Source organism: Pteropus vampyrus, unplaced genomic scaffold (assembly GCF_000151845.1).
Source record: "Pteropus vampyrus isolate Shadow unplaced genomic scaffold, Pvam_2.0 Scaffold453, whole genome shotgun sequence".
Taxonomy (NCBI): Eukaryota; Metazoa; Chordata; class Mammalia; order Chiroptera; family Pteropodidae; genus Pteropus; species Pteropus vampyrus.
Window position 1 is genome coordinate 161,398 of NW_011889234.1, and position 5,800 is coordinate 167,197.

General features: G+C 35.7%; 1 pseudogene; it reads right to left on the reverse strand.

The window, feature by feature from the left end:
- Positions 1 to 339: 339 nt before the first annotated feature.
- On the reverse strand, positions 340 to 4,991 carry LOC105306700 (annotated as a pseudogene).
- Positions 4,992 to 5,800: the final 809 nt, after the last annotated feature.

A 5,800-nucleotide genomic window follows, 5' to 3' on the forward strand; every position in this document is an offset into this window, starting at 1 on the left:
TAGTAAAGTACTACCCTAAACAAACTGCATTCTATTATAACAAAAGAAGATACAATAAAGACTGTATGCCTACATTTGATTTACAGTGTTCAAGCTCTGCTAGGACTTATATCATTATAGAGGAAAAATTCAAATAAGAAATCGTGCTAATCGAATGTCAAATTTTCACTATAACTTTTTTCTAAAAAGGTGTTTTCCCCAATATCTATTAATCACAAAGAAACATAAGCTGTGAATGTACAGTTCAGGAAATAAAAACGTACAAACTAAGACATGATTATGACCAAGATGTTGAGTAAACAGTGAATTATAAATTTTGAATCATCAGGAAAAGGCTTTTTAAACAACCCTCTAAACTTCAAAAAATCTCTTCAAGTAGTAGATCTGTCCCAATGTCATGGCAACTAAAACAAGAGCTTCAAAAAAGGACCAAAAGACCACGTTGCTATTTGTGTTGTCATTTGTTGCTCTGTATTCTCTCCTGAACTTCCAGGTATTCCTGTTCATGCTTTGCAGCTATCATCACCACTGCTAGCTCATTAATCATTTCTTCTAGCTTGTTCCAGTGAGCTTCTGTTTCTATGTCTTGCCCTTTTGGGGCCTCCTAATATCAGTCATGAACATCACTATTTTTGGACTTATGGTGGATAATCTGTTGCTCAAACAAAGTTTATATGTTTCATCCATATGAACAGCACATGTATATTTCCCACTGGACTCCCAGTCTCCTTTATAAATTCCTTTATTATCAGGCCCTGTAATCTCCACATTGATGTCCAGGAAGCTGCCCTCAGCCACCCTGAAGATAAGGCCCATCTTGGTGCCCAAGGTGACACGCTCAAAGAAGCACTCCTTGGCATGCCCAGTGATGCTGATAAAGTAGCCCGAGGCTGTGGCCTGGAGGGTGGTCAGGAGCCCCAGCAGCTCAGCAACCGTCACTGTGGTGGGGATGGGGTCAAAGCTGAGACTCAATCTTTCCAATCTTCTCTTGGTCCCTCTCACTCTCTTGTCTCTGAGAGGAAACCACACTCTGTCTGTGGAGCATTACCCTCTTTCTAATAAACTTTCCTTTTGACTCAAAAAAAAAAAAAAAAAAGCCGGGACCCAGACTGTGGCCTCCAGAGCTGCCCTTGCCACCACCGCTGCCTCAGCTCCACCTGCTCAGACTGCGCCGCCCGTCTATTATATTCCTTTTAACTGGAATCATTTTTCATATTATACCAATTTGTCATAATTTAAAATATATGAACTTTTAATAAAATAATTCTATTATCATTAGTTTCTATGTTCTCTGTTCATGGAGTTCTATGTGAAGTCAAAAGGACTTTGAAATCAATAGAACATAAGACTTAGAAAGATATAAAAATGTAATTTGGTGAGAAACAGAAAAAGGGAGGAGAGAAAATGGTAAAGCAGAAAAATATTGTAATCAGTATTCTTAACATTCTCATGGTTGAAACATCTTACATGATTAATTTTCAAATCTCGTAGTCTTTTAGATAAGGTTAGCTATGAGCATTAAATTCTTTGATATTTCGAATTACCATTTCATCAATATCCTTTTAGAAATCTGTAACTCAATTCTTTTTTTAAACAGTTTTATTGAGATATACAATTCACCCATTTAAAACGTATAATTCAATGGCTTTTTAGTATATTCACAGAGTTGTGCAACCATTATTGCAATTAATTTAGAATATTTTATTGCCTCCAAAAGAAACCCTATATCACTCAGCTATCACTCTCAATTCTCTCCAGATCTAGGTGACTACTAATACACTCTCAATCTCTATAATTTACCTTCTCTGGATATTTCATGTAAATGAAATCATACATTTGATGGCCCTTTGTGACTGGCTTCTCTTACTTAGCATGTTTTCAAGGTTCATCCATGTTGTAATATGTATCAGTACTTCATTCATTTTTATCACTGAATAGTATTCCATTGTATGGGTATAACACATTTTGTTTATTCATTCATCAGTTGACAGACATTTCAGCCATTTCAACTTTTTAACTATTGTGAATGACACTATTATGAACATTCATGTACAAGTTTTTATACATACATACAAGCTGTGCAAACACATTTTTATTACTCATTTATCCTAGATAAATACCTAGGAGTAGAATTGCTGGATCACATGGTAACTCTGTGTATAACCTTTTGAGGAAATGCCAGACTATTTTCCAAAGTGGCTGTACCCTTTTACATTCCCATCAGTATTGTATTGGGGTTCTAATTTCTTCTGGCCAACATGTTACTATCTGTCTTTTTGATTATAGCCATCCTATGACTGTGAAGTGGTTATGTGGTTTTCATTTGCATTTATCTGATGGCTAATGATATTGAGCATTTTTTTATGTGTTTATTAGCCATTTTTATATTTTCTTTGGAGAACTGCCTATTCAGATCCTTTGTTCATTTTTAATTGAGTTGCATTAAGTAGTAATACAACTCAATTATAAAGTTGTAATAGTTAAGTTGTAATAGTTCTTTATATATTCTAGATACAAATCTCGCTATCTTATCTTTTGTTATGTGTGCTTTAGAGCTTTAGATGTCATATCTAAGAAATCATTGCCTAATTCAAGGTCTCAAAGATTTAAGCCTATGTTTTCTTCCATGAGTTTTATAGTTGAAGCTCTTATACTTATGTCTTTGATCTACTTTGAGTTAATTTGGGTATATGGTATGTGGTAGGGAACAAACTTCATTCTTTTGTGTGTGGATATCTGGTTGTCCCAGCCCCATTTGCTGAAATGACTATTTTTTCCCCATTGAATTATCTTAGAATCTGTGTTGAAAATCAATTGACCATAAATATTAGGATTTACTTCTGGACTCTTAATTATATCCCATTGGTTTATATGTCTATCTTTAGTCCAGTACCATGTAGCTTTGTAATTAATTTTGAAATCAGAAAGTGTGGGTCCTCCAACTTCATTATTCTTTTTGAAGATCGTTTTGGCTATTATGGGTCTCTTGAATTTCCACATTAATTTTAGGATCAGTTTGTCAATTTCTGTAAAGACTCAAGCTGTAATTTTAATAGAGATTGTGTTAAATCTGTAGATAAATTTGAGGAGAACTGACCTCTTAAAAATATTAAGTCTTTTGATTCATAGCCATGGGATGTCTTTTGGTTTATTAAATGTTCCTTATTTCTAGGTATAGGAAGAGAGTCTTCAACTTCTTGGCCACACTCACTTGGAAGTCAGCCTCAGCAACTCAGAGATGGAGGAGATGAAAAATGCTGGTGGCACCTCCTGTTGTTGATATGCTGTATCCCTTGACTATAAACTAAAGGGAAAGAAAGCCCTGTCTTTTTGGCCAAATGTACCTGGAGTGGAGCTTTCATCAAGCTGAGCTGGAGGAGGGGAGAGAGGGAGCAGGTTATGTGGCTCAAGTGTCATAGATCCTTTCTGTTCAAACTGAAATATGGTAGATTTCCTTGAATAAGTATTTTTTTGTTTGCTATATGACTTTTGGACAATATTCAGAGACTTTAAATGGATGTTTTTGTAATTTTCACCATTTTGGGCTATTTTGTGGGGTAACACATACATGGATCACCTCATGCTGCCATTCTGTAAACAGAACTTCTTGAATTTTAGTTTTTGCAAATACACTTAGAATAATTAAAATAACTTAAGTTTTAAGGGGAAACAGTTCTTTTTTTTGTAAATGAATCACTATTATACACTCAATTATTTTGTAAATAATTCTAGCTAGATTAACAAGCAGTGTCATGAAAACAATGTTCTTTTTAAAGCCATAGTTTACTGCATTTAATTTACAAACCCCATACACAAACACATACTTCCTCTTTATTAGGTAGACTTAAACAGCTATTTAAAAATAAGGGTCATGACGACTATAAAACACAATGAAACTCTAAGTTAAGGCTTTATGTTTGTTTTAAAACCCATATTTATAGGTAATTGTGTCCACATCAAACTTTCAAGTGCTAGGTTGAATTCATCTGCCCAGGATATGTACTTTTTATCCTTTACCAAAAATGCTTTCATATTGGATTGTACGAAATATGAATTAGTAGTAACCACATTCATTTTACTTTAATGAATTATTTGTTTCTTAGGTTTTGCTCTTATTATGATGATTTAGTTTTTAGTAGCACAAGCATGTGCAAAAGAAAGGACAGGGCATTTCTTTGTAAACTTAGAAAATCTACGAACTGTATTCATTTTTATTTTCTTGAAAGTTAGCCAAGAATTAATAGTTCAGGACATCATAAATGCAGTAAATACCAAAAACATACTTGACCACTCTCCTTTTTCAAAAACATAATATGTGTTAAAATAGAGAAAATATGGGGTGCAAGAGAAGACAGGACAATGACTTCATGACTTTGGGCCTGATTAAGTAGAGGGATGGAGTTGCCATGAAATGAAGTAGGCAATTCTGCAGGGAAGGCACGTTTTGGGTATGGAAGGCTTATCAGGGATATATTCATAATTAAAATGTTCAGGTTAGCATCTTAATCACAACTCCACACTCATACCTAATTTGAACCTTCTCCCCTTCTCTCAGTGTTGGCCTGCTTTAGGCTGGGAAGGCAACATCTGGGGAGAAGGCTTGGTCAGCTTCTGGATTTTTTTTCCCAGTGTGGTTCGCCTTCTCTTTCTCAGCCCTCACCAGGTTGTCTCCAGCTCTTCCTCTGGACAGGAAGAGACAGAAGATCTCACTGGCAGGCACCTCATGAAGGTGCCCTCTGTTGGAGGACTAGCCTTTCCTGTCACTGTGCCCTTCTTGAGTTCCTCAGAGGTTCCTTTGCTGGGCTGTTCAATGACAGCTCCCTGGTCCCTGGAAACACTCCTCTTCTGACTGCCATTTTTGACTGCTCCCTTTCATCTTTCAGGCCACCTCTCTGTTTGGATCTCATGGCATCTCCAGGGCTTGAATTCGGTCCATAAGAATCATCATGCTTTGCCTTGCCCTTGGAGGGAATGTAGTCCAGTGCAACCATTTCTACTTTGCCACTTTGGCCTGGAGAATTTTTTTCAGAATTAGGTTTGGCATTTGCCTCTGTACCATACAACTTCAGCTGGCACAGGTCAAACTCTCAAGAGGTTCTCTTGAAGTCTCCTCTGTTGTTTGGCCAATATGAGAGACATATATACTAGAATACGAAACAAAACAAAAACTTAATACCAAGCGATAGCAAAAAATGTGGAACAACTGGAATTATCATATATTTCTGGTGGGAGTGCCTCTTTTGAAAACCCTTGACAGCATCTACTTAGAGTAACCTGGCAATTCCATATCTAGTTAGATACCCACCACATACATACATACATACGTACGTACGTACGTACATACATACATACATACATACATACATACATACATACATACATACATACAATCGACAAAAGACATATTGAGGGATGGTCATAGAAGTATAAAAGTCATAAACTGAAAATAACCCAAATGCCCATTATCAGGAGAATGCATAAATAATGGTCATATATACTTAAAAAAAAATTTTTTTTTAAATGGAATGAACTACTGCTACATGCAATATAGATGAATTTCATAGACATATGTTAAGTCAAAGAAGCAAAATACAAAAGAGTAGATACTGTTTGATTCCATTTATACAATGTTCAAGAGCAGACCAAAGTAATCTGCTGTCAGAAGTTAGAATGATGGTTAGAAGTCAGGATAGTGAAGTAAGTAGCTACTAGGAAGTGGACAAGAGGGAAGTTTCTGGGTTATGGAATATTCCATATCTTAATTTGGGTCATGATTAAATTTTGTAATGTAATGGGTTAA